This window comes from Podarcis cretensis, assembly GCF_951804945.1.
Source record: "Podarcis cretensis genome assembly, chromosome: 3".
In the NCBI taxonomy this organism is placed as follows: Eukaryota; Metazoa; Chordata; class Lepidosauria; order Squamata; family Lacertidae; genus Podarcis; species Podarcis cretensis.
Genome location: NC_137172.1, coordinates 49,311,596 through 49,322,971, shown reverse-complemented (window position 1 = coordinate 49,322,971; position 11,376 = coordinate 49,311,596). Strand labels below are relative to the sequence as shown.

At 44.5% G+C, this 11,376-nt stretch overlaps 1 long non-coding RNA gene across 1 annotated transcript; it reads right to left on the bottom strand.

Moving 5' to 3' along the window:
* Positions 1 to 4,343: 4,343 nt before the first annotated feature.
* On the bottom strand, positions 4,344 to 6,787 carry LOC307213739. Its single transcript, XR_013837659.1, has 3 exons — positions 6,551 to 6,787; positions 5,775 to 6,516; positions 4,344 to 5,693 (listed from the first exon to the last, which is right to left on the bottom strand). It is a non-coding gene; the product is annotated as an uncharacterized lncRNA (long non-coding RNA).
* Between the last annotated feature and the right edge of the window lie 4,589 nt (positions 6,788 to 11,376).

Sequence of the window (11,376 nt, the reverse complement as noted above, 5' to 3'; positions counted from 1 at the left end):
CCCCCATGCTTTTCAACATTTACATGCAGCCGCTGGGAGAGATCATCAGGAGGTTTGGGCTGGGTGTTCATCAGTATGCAGATGATACCCAGCTCTACCTCTCTTTTAAATCAGAACCAGTGAAGGCGGTGAAGGTCCTGTGTGAGTGTCTGGAGGCGGTTGGAGGATGGATGGCGGCTAACAGATTGAGGTTGAATCCTGACAAGACAGAAGTACTGTTTTGGGGGGACAGGAGGCGGGCAGGTGTGGAGGATTCCCTGGTCCTGAATGGGGTAACTGTGCCCCTGAAGGACCAGGTGCGCAGCCTAGGAGTCATTTTGGACTCACATCTGTCCATGGAGGCACAGGTCAAATCTGTGTCCAGGGCAGCTGTTAACCAGCTCCATCTGGTACATAGGCTGAGACCCTATCTGCCTGCGGACTGTCTCGCCAGAGTGGTGCATGCTCTGGTTATCTCCCGCTTGGATTACTGCAATGCACTCTACGTGGGGCTACCTTTGAAGGTGACTCGGAAACTACAACTAATCCAGAATGCGGCAGCTAGACTGGTGACTGGGGGCGGCTGCCGAGACTATATAACACCGGTCTTGAAAGACCTACATTGGCTCCCAGTACGTTTCCGAGCACAATTCAAAGTGTTTAAAGCCCTAAACGGCCTCGGTCCAGTATACCTGAAGGAGCGTCTCCACCCCCATCATTCTGCCCGGACGCTGAGGTCCAGCGCCCAGGGCCTTCTGACGGTTCCCTCATTGCGAGAAGCAAAGCTACAGGGAACCAGGCAGAGGGCCTTCTCGGTAGTGGCGCCCGCCCTGTGGAACGCCCTCCCATCAGATGTCAAAGCGATAAACAACTACCTGACATTCAGAAGACATCTTAAGGCAGCCCTGTTCAGGGAAGTTTTTAACGTGTGATATTTTAGTGTATTTTTGGTTTCTATGGAAGCCGCCCAGAGTGGCTGGGGAGGCCCAGCTAGATGGGAGGGGTATAAATAATAAATTATTATTATTATTATTATTATTATTATTATTATTATTATTATCTGCTATTAATATACTTCTCAGAGGTGATAAAACTGGCTGTAGCTGCAGCCTGCATTCCAATTTAAATCACCACAAATCCACTGACCATAAGTGAATGTCCTGGACCAGGATCCACAGATATTTTAGATATTAACAGGGGAAAGCTGATTTGATGTGGATATTCTTAAAGACACTAATCTTACTTACCAAGAAATAAATTCCAGTGAACAGAATGTGACCTGCTTTGCTTCAGAGTCAATCCGTTTTAAGATCAAGCTGTAAATGGAGGTTTTGGGAACAAACTCAGTCAATCAAAAGCACATTATTTTTCAAAAAATAATAATGAATGAATGAAAGCTAGCAGCCTTATCCATGTTTCACCCATGGTCCTTTAAAAGCATTTGGTAATGTTGAAAGCACATGTTGTCCAATCCCAGAACATTTCAGGATTTTGGCCTCTGCCATTGGCCCTTGAGTTGTGATTTGAAGTTTGGAAGTTTAGACAGCCAATCACACTGGGGGCAGGACTCTTTTTACCTAGTTAGGCACTTGGCAGGACGGCGTTAGAGATCAAGGAGAAGTTTCAGCTAATATATAAGTACAGCTCAGAATTCTCTTTTGACATTTGTGTTGGCATTCTCAGTCAACAGAAACAACCAATACATATTTGAATCTGAAAGAGACCACATTAAAGTTCTGATGCATTTATTTTCTTCCCACAGCAAAGTAAGAACAAACTCTTTCTTTTCTCCTTCCATTTTTAAAATTTATTTTATTTGTTTATACACACACACTCACCTCACATCATCATCAAAATCACCACTCTCAAAGCAGGTTGCAAAAAGAATATATTTTATTTTACATAGCAAGAATACATAAACCAAACACAGAACAGATATTCAAAATCAAAACGTATCAAACAGGGTCATAGTACCCAGAAGTAATACTTTAGATTAGAACAACCCACCAGTACCTATTACCGGTACTTTTCTCAATGTGGGGTCCATAGAACTGCAAGCACTCACAGACAAAAGATGACCGTGCCCCTATAAGTTCACAGCTATCCAAAGACGCCACCTTGTGGCAAAGAGCAGCCATAGTGCTGTGGACTTTTGTGACTCTCACCAGAGGTTTCCAACCAGTGTGCCGTGGCACCCTGGGGTGCCTTGAATCACTGGTAGAGGAAGAGGGGGGCGGAGGGAGCACACCACCCCCAGCACCACAATCCCAGTGGGGTGCCATCACGGCTGCCCCCTCCCCCCGCGCGTGCTGGGCGCCACACTCCCTGGACACACGCCATGCTCCCACCTGCTCTCTGCCCCCGGTGCCGGAGCATGAAGCTCCGCCACTGCCTTGAATGATGGTCAGGGGTGCCAAGGGCAACACCGGCCTCTGTCCCTCTTTCCTTCCCTCCCTCCTCTGATGTCCTCTCATGTCTCTGCCTCTGGAGTTGGAGTAAGCAAGCAAGCAAGTGGGCAAGGGAGCCCTGCCAGCCAGTCCACCAGCCCTTGCTGTTGGGAATGGGCAGACAAGTCCCAGGCCCCTGTGGGGCAGTGGGAGGAGGCACCTCTCTTTGGAGCAGGGAGGGGGCAGCTCAGAGACCAGGGGTGGCAGCAGTGGCTGCCCAGAAGACTACCAAGGAGAGGGGAGAAGAGAAGAGGTTGAGGGAAAAATCACAAGGTTTGATAAAATGGTGAGAGGCTGCCCGCTCTGCAGGCAAGGGGTGGCATAACTGGGCTCCGGAGCCCTACAGGGGTGCTGCAGAAAGAATGTACAGTGGATGCTCAGGTTGCGAATGTGATCCATGCAGGAGGCACGTTCGCAACCCACAGCATTCGCAACCCGCAGTGCCGTGTCTGTGCATGCGCAGATCGCGATTTGGCGCTTCTCTGCATGTGCAAAGCATGATTTAGTGCTTCTGCGCATGCACAAGCACCGAAACCCAGAAGTAACCCATTCCGGTACTTCCGGGTTTGGTGTGGTGCGTAACCCGAAAACACATAACCTGAAGCGTCTGTAACCTGAGGTATGACTGTAGTTGGTCAAGGGAGCCATGGATTCAAAAAGGTTGAAAACCTCTCTTCTAACCTGAAGGCAGCCTATATTGCCACTCAGCAAGGGCTTGAAAAATCTTGGTGTTTTTTCTGTGTGCAAATACCTGGTGGGTGGGTTGCATTTGGCTCGGAGAATGCAAAGCTGTGTTGGCTTCATTCAAATGAGCTGATGCAAATTCTAATGCCTGCTTGAAGCAAATTAAAGAATTCCTAGCGGTACCACTCAAAAATAGGAGCCAAAGTGCCTTTTTCGCTTCCTGTGGATAGCAGGTGGGCAGGGTGGCGCTGGAATATTGTTCTTGCAAGGCTGCTCCATTTCTGATGGACAATGCTGCCTCCTGCTGCACAGACTGCACTGTTGCATTTGTTACTGCCAGTCTTGCACCAATGTCTCAAGTCAGGGAGGTGACAACAATGCTGGGGAAATGGGGGACACTCTGCTGTGCAGTCTAAAATAAGGAGCACTTCTGTTGTTTTAGGGAATGGACCAATCCTTTAAAACAGATGCCTTATAAGTAGGACAGCTCATGTCTAGCCAAACCTTATAGTCCCAGCTTGCATATATAATTTTATCCTTACCAGGTGGCATATTCTCATGTGATTACACACACACTGTATTTTGCTAGTTGCTTGCAGTCTTCACTTATGCTGGCTTGGGGTTTTTTCAGAAAGGAAAAAGGTACAAAGCTAATCACTTCATGTTTAAACACAAGGAAAGGTAATTTGGAACATTGTTCCAGTTGCAATGGGCTTAAGGCTGAAATCCTAAATTTCTTGGGAGTAAATCTGTTGAATAGCAGTGGGACAGATTTCCAAGTGAATATATAGAATTGTACTGTAAGTGCATCAGACTGAAATGTATTCAATTCCATCTACCTCATGCCATTTTTCTGTTGTTGCTTAAACAATTACTATATTTTGCAACTTGATAGTATTTTCCTTCCACCAGTGGGTTGCTAGTATCTAAATATCTTAAATAATAGTGATTAAGACTCCTCATATTTCCCACACTTTGTGTACACATTCATATATTGACCAAATTCCACCCACATTTTCTTATTTAAACACAATACCCATATATACATTGTCTAGCAATACAGCTCTGTTTATTATCATTTCCACCCACCCACCATATTTAGCAATGTATAAAAGCATAACTACAGAAATGTGTGCAGATTTCACAAATGCACTACTCCTGTGCACAAGTGGTGATGGTGGGGAATCCAGCTGTTGTTACAGCAGGAATTACAAGGTAGTCTACACCCTGTAGCCAGGAGCAGAACCCCCTAGGCGTTTAGACCTGAGAGTAAGAGTGGCCTGAAAGCTTCATGGAGGTCCAGATGCTTAAATTTACTCCCTCTGGCCTATTGCAGCTAACAAGTTTTCTTCTTTGGCAGGCTGGAAGTACCGGCCCTATCATTAGGCAGAGCAAAGCTGTTGCCTCAGATGGTAGCCACTAGGGCTGTGGGAGACATCTATTCCCTAGTCATTCCTCCTGAGCACACACCCCTCCCACCCCCTGTGTGTGGACTTGTTGTCTTGCATTGAAGGATGCAGTTTCGTTGCCATTGTTGATGCAAGATTCAGTTGTCTTTCAAGCCAGCTTCTGTCTGTAGAATTGAGGGAGGCGTCTTGTCCTTCATCCAGTGGCATAGCTAGCCATGTGGGCACCCAGTGCAGTGCAAGTAGGCAGCGGTGCAGTGCAGGGCACACAAGAATCCCAGTGCCCGAGCCCCATTCTGCTCTGGTACCCTGCAGGCCTGTGTTGTTTTCTCAAGCAGCGTGGAGCCTGCAGGGAGTCCACCCGCCACCTTCCCCTCAGCTGGAGAGCGGCTGAGGAGGAAGCGGAAGGCAGATTCCAGCCCTGCGCTGGTCAAAAAGCAGCGCAAAGCCTGCAGGCGCCTCAGCCACCACATCACTCCCGGGAGAGACACGTGGCTTGGGCTCGGTAAGTGCTGCCCCCCCCCCGTGGTATGGCGCCCAGTGCCCCCTGCCCCTGCACACTATGCCTCTGCCTTCATCTCAGCAAAATGTAGTGGGCCAGCCCTAGTGGGTGGTCTTTGCCATTTCCTTCTTGGCCAGCGGTTGGGTCTGTCTGTCTTTTTGTCTCTCTGACACACACAGCCTTCACCCCAATATTCTTCAACTGGTCAGAGAGAATAAAGGAAAGGAACCTCAGAAACATGGTGACATAATATCTACGGATCTTTTATGACTTGGGAAATATTGGGGAGGGAAAATGTGAGTGCTATTAATGCCCAGGGCTGAAGATGCTTTTCCTCCACCTCTTCAAGGTAAGATCTTCACCCCCGAGACCATTTTCTCTAACACATCCTTTGTAGAACTTCTGGCAAAACAGTGCTTTTTATAGCCCACTGTGACACAGACTATTTAATACCGAGGAGGAGTAATTTAAACCATCTAGATCATCTCATTTCTAGCAAAAGCTGAGCCCTTGAGAATCAAATTATTCCTAACCAGCCCTTGGCTCCAGTAAACCTCTTTCACATCACACCTTCAAAAGCTGCAGGGAACAATGTGCTAGGGATCTTGAGCATTGCCTGGTTTTATAGGTATACCAATGTTGCTTTAAATATTTTTCCTTTTAATGCTAGTATACCTTGATGGGACAGGAGTGCCTGGCGTGCTCTGGTCCATGGGGTCACGAAGAGTCGAACATGACTAAACAACAACAACAAACCTTGATGGGATTTGGGTTTGAGGAGGCAACATCATTTAAAGCAGCTTCTGGGGATCAGAATTGCTGATTTGAGATCAGGTGAATTATTATTTTCTTCATGTATTTATAGAAAGACCTTTTGTTTTAAAATCATCCACACAATTAGTCCATCACCAGCTGAACCAAATTAGGGACAGATATGAAACAAAAAATAATTGATCATCAGTATCAGAGATAGCTGAGTTTCAACATGTATGGCTTTTGCATGGTGAACATGAAATAAGACAAATTTTGTTGGAAGGCAGGAAAAAACTGGTTAAAGAAACAGCAATATTCCTCTCCATTTATAACTCAGGGATGAAGCTCCCCGCCTTTATTCCAAAGCTGTCAGAAATATTAGAATTAATGCCCTGCAGCAAAACACTCAATAACCATCTCTCCTCAGAGAAGGCAAATACATGGCACTTTCCAATTAACTGCTCCTCTAAGCAATTATACTGATCAAATAAATGAATAAGTGATGGGCATGTAAATGGTAGACACAGCTAATTTCATTCATCTGGAGGTTATAGCACTACTTCTATAAGCACTTAATGTGTTATTTCAAGCTTCAATGAGAAACATAAATACAATTAATATAGTCCAACAAGAAGAACTTGGGCGCACACAATATGGCTGCCCTCATTATCAAGTGAATATTGCAATAATGAAGGCTTCTGGCCTCCAGCTTGTTGAATCATGTTGGTGCTGGGGCTTTTTTGCCCTAGTTGTGTATATCCATGTTCAGCATATTGGACATCAGCGTTCCCCAACCCACCTCACAGATTATTGACTAGCTCTGCTTATGGGGAGCTTATGACTCCCTGGTTGCCACAGTTCCAATGGCTACCAGTTTGTTTGCAGAAACAATTCAAAGTGCTGGATATGACCTATAAAGCCCTACATGGGTAGGCAAACTAAGGCCCAGGGGCTAGATCCAGTCCAATCGCCTCCTAAATCCGGCCCACGGACGGTCCGGGAATCAGTGTGTTTTTACATGAGTAGAATGTGTGTCTTTATTTAAAATGTATCTCTGGGTTATTTGTGGGGCCTGCCTGGTGTTTTTACATGAGTAGAATGTGTGTTTTTCTTTAAAATGCTTCTCTGGGTTATTTTTGGGGCACAGGAATTCATTCATCTCCCCCCCCCCAAAAAAATATAGTCCAGCCCCCCACAAGGTCTGAGAGACAGTGGACTGGCCCCCTGCTGAAAAAAATTGCTGACTCCTGGCTTAGATTCAAGTGATCTGAAAGATTATATTCCCTTATACAAACCTGCCCAAGCTTTGAGAACTTCAGGGGAGGCCCTTCTCGTGGTTCTGCCACCCTCACAGGGATGCTTGGTAGGGATGCAAGAGAAGACATTCTTGGTGAACTCCCTCCCTATATAAGCTGGACTGGCTCCCTCCTCGCTGTGTTTCAGACTTTATTGCTCTGTCAGGCTTTAGGAAACTGACTGCTTTTAATGAAAGGACTGGTGCCAAGCTGTTTTTTTGTACAGTGGTACCTCCGGTTGTGCACAGGATCCATTCCAGAGATCCAGTCGAATCCCGAGGTGCCACTTCTGCGCATGCGCGCGGCACGGTTTATCACTTCTGCACAAGCACACACAGCGCAATACTTCCTGGTTTGCCACACACATATCCCAAAGGATACGTAACCGGAGGTGAACATAAGTAGAGGTATCACTGTATTTGTATTGTCTGTCTGTCTGCCTATCTATAATTTTAATTCTATAAATGTTTAGTTCTTTTAAAATGACTTCTTCTTTGTTTCTAGCTGTTCTTATTTTTATCTGTAAGCCGCTTTGACTTCTTGTCAGTGGAAAAGGCGGGTTATAAATAAATATATAATAATAATAATTTAAGAACATAAGGATTCACAAGCTGAGTCACACCAAGGTCTAGCTGAGCAGTCTATCTCCAATTCAGTCTTTGGACACTCACATACAGGAACAACCTGCTATGAGAACGTCTGTGGGTGCATTAAGGCAAGCAGGTATTTGACAGGAGAGCTTATCTACAGCTGTTGAGTGTGTAAAGATATGAGGAAAGTAAGGGGCCTAAAAGGAAGTGTATTATGCTCAGTCGCACACGGTCCTGAAGACCACAATGCCATTCTTAAGTTCATCCCCAGCATCACCTATTCAGGGGTATACTGCTTCTGATCCCGGAGGCTCTATTTAGCCATTATGTCTGATTGCAATTAGTAAACATAGCTTTACAAAAGGAATAGACACTTTCATAGGATCATTGCCCTTTATGAACCAAAATTCTATTCATGTCATCCTGTGCCTCCGCACAGCAAACATGCATGGAGAGAGCATGGGCAGTAGGCTGTGCAATATGCAGAATCCCATGCCATTTCCCCCGCTCCTAATTATAACATGGAAGTCACAGCACAAACGGTGTTTATGTGGCATACCATTGATCACTGGAGCAGATCAGGAACTAGGGTAATTGGTGTAACTCTGCACAATTTTTAAATATGGGTTTTGCTTAATAACTAAGGCAGACTTGGGTGACCTTGCTTTCTTACCAAATACACACACATCCATGTGCTCAATACTCCATATCAGGGCTTACTTGACACAATGCTGCAGAGTTCTGACATCTGTCATCAGCAAAGGAAGACCATTGTGGCAGGAGGGAAACCAACCTGGTCCCACCTACTGGCCAAAGACAGAGCAGCTGCAGGTGACTTTCTTCCCCTCTCCCTGCCAGAAAGAACACTGTGCTCCCACTGATGAATGACTGTGGGATGCAAAAGCAAGAGGAAAGGGCACTCTGGCCCCATCCATCAGCCAGAGGAGCAAGATCCATCAATTGCTATTCAAGCAAGAACACAATGAACATTAGATTGAACCTGGCCCCAATGCATATGAATGCTTGCGGTTCAAAACTTTGGTCTGGCCTTGAAGAACTGATCTCCCTCCTCTGCCTTTCCCCATCCTTGTGTCTCTTTTAAGTTTGTAAGCTAGATGAGGCATGTAAGCTATGGCCAGCTTCTCTGTCTGTCTCTCTTGATGAGAGGTGCTTTGTGAGACACTTAATTACCTGAAAAGTGGGATGAAAACACAGCAAACAAATAAACATACCTACTTTGTTATATATGAAGCTGCCTTGTCTTGAGACATACCATTGCTCCACCTAGACCATTACAGTCTATTATGACTGGAGTAGTTCTCCAAGGTCCCAAGCAGAGGTCTTTTTCTAGCCTTCTTACCCCAGAGTCTAATGCTCATTGTTCATACACATACAGAGGCTTAAGAAGACAAAACACAATTTGAAAGATTGTTCGGGCACACTTTTTAATCCAGTCATTTGTGTTAATATACAAATACAGTCTGCATGTTTAGGCATTATTCTCATTCATAAATAATTTGGCCTCCATACATTCACAGGCATGATACAAACAGAATCGTAAGTTACTAAGCACCAGGACTATTTGTTATTCGTCAGAAATCCAGAATTGCTCTAGAAACATAGTTCAGTGGGCCCCTCTTTGGCAGTCTACTGAACACCCAATGAGGAGTTTCTCTGTTAATTAAATGGCAGCTTCTTCAGTCTGCTGGATGAACAGTCCTGAGGGGGATTTCCTTGTGTGTATTTAAAAAAAAATCATACATACAATGACTGGAGATTGCAAAGCTGTTTTGTGTGTCACACACACAGAAAGAGAGAGCAAATAATTATACCGACTATCCTTTGGCATAACTGCCCATATACCATGAATGCATATTAGACAATATGTTCAAGCAGGGATGGGAAATGCGTGGCCCTCCAGATGATGTTGGACTCCCAAATCACATCAGGCCCAGCCAGCATGACCAATGGATTGTGGGAGTTGTAGTTCAACAACTTCCAGAGGGCCACGTATTTCACATCCCCACACTAAGCATCTTCTACACCACACTCTTTTAGAGATCAAAGGAAGATGAACTGCACTACATGAGTCACACTCAGCTGAGCCCCGTTGCCATCCAGCCAGTCAGCGAGAGGCAAAATTAATCATTTGCAAGATGTGACTTGCCCCACAACACTATGCATTGCGTCACCCTTCTCCAACCAGATGCCCTCAAGATGTTTTGGACTAAACTCACATCTGTTCTGGCCACCATGGCCATGCTGGCTGAGGTTGATGGGAGCTGCAGTCTAAAATATCTGGAGGGCACAGAGCTGCATCATATCAAGCAACTATTTGGACCAAACATTTCTACAATGCTGGGCAAGGAGGTAATTTTTTCATATTACTTTTTTTCCTGGGGCCAACTATCTGTACTCTCACAATTATGCTTCCTTTATCATTTTTATGGTGAAACCAGTTCTCAAGACCAGAGGGAACAGATCTCCAAAGGCCACAATTGTGAATTAAGGCCTTTAATACTTTTCAGCATACAATCCAGACATTTTATTTTACATCTTTTTAAAGAACATTAGCTGTTTCTTCTTATAGTCCATGGAAAAATGTCCCCTGGTGTCATTAACTATGGTTCAGTGTCAATTATGCAATCCCAGTGTACAACATGGTGGGGATTTCACAATATGTTAGGCAGTATTAAATTTGCAGACTAACACCTACCTATGCTTGAAAAGAATAAAAACCTAAAACCCTCTACCTACTTTATACACAATCATACTGTGTGCAGAGCTACAGATGAGCCTGCTAGGAATAGGCCTTGGTTATAGTTCCTACAGGTTTTCATTGTCTACTGCACACGTGCCTCTACTCCCAAACCCTAATTTTCACTTATGGTAACTCAAAAGCTCCTTGCTATTTATACAAGGTCACTTCTCACCCCTGGTGTACCCTTCATCACTTGATCACAAATGGGTAGTTTTTCACATCATGAATTCTCCAGGGGTTCCCTTTATCAGGCTGATTTGGCAACATGTAAAACTATTCTCTGTTTTATCTGTTTTCAAGTCATTATTCTTGTTGATTACATATGCAGTTATCAACCTAGATTCGATGATACACCTTTCCTTCAATTAACACATCTGGTGGCAAGCCCCCCCCCCCAAAAAAAAATGTATAGAGGGCCATAATGGGATTGTGTGCATGTTTTTGACACAGCACTTCCTACAGCTAATTTAACAATGCAGGTTTGGGTGGTGTTTTTTTAGAAATCTGAATAACAGATTTGGCCCTATAGCTGCCAAGGAGCTGTGACAAAACTGCAAAAAAACAATCTCCAAGTGGAACAACAGTCCATGCAACAACTGACATTCAATCCAATTCTCACCTGCCGCAAATGAGACAGGATTTGACTTTGACAGCATTTGTATTTGACCGCCATCTTTTATGTTTATAGATTTATCATTACCAAGAGTCAGTAATGCACACAGGAACTGCTACACGTAAGACACTGAATTCCATGCTCCTGCCAAGTTTTAATTTTCAGAAGAATTTTAAGCCACAAATTTTTGAAAAGAAGCATTTGCTGTAGTTTTTACAACCTTTTTTCAAGTTATCAAAGAGGAAATTATGCAAATTTGCTTTTTGTTTCTCAAACTGATTCTTCTCTTTCTGAAGGTCAATATAATAGAAGAACTAGGTGTATCTCATCATTTATACTTCTGTAA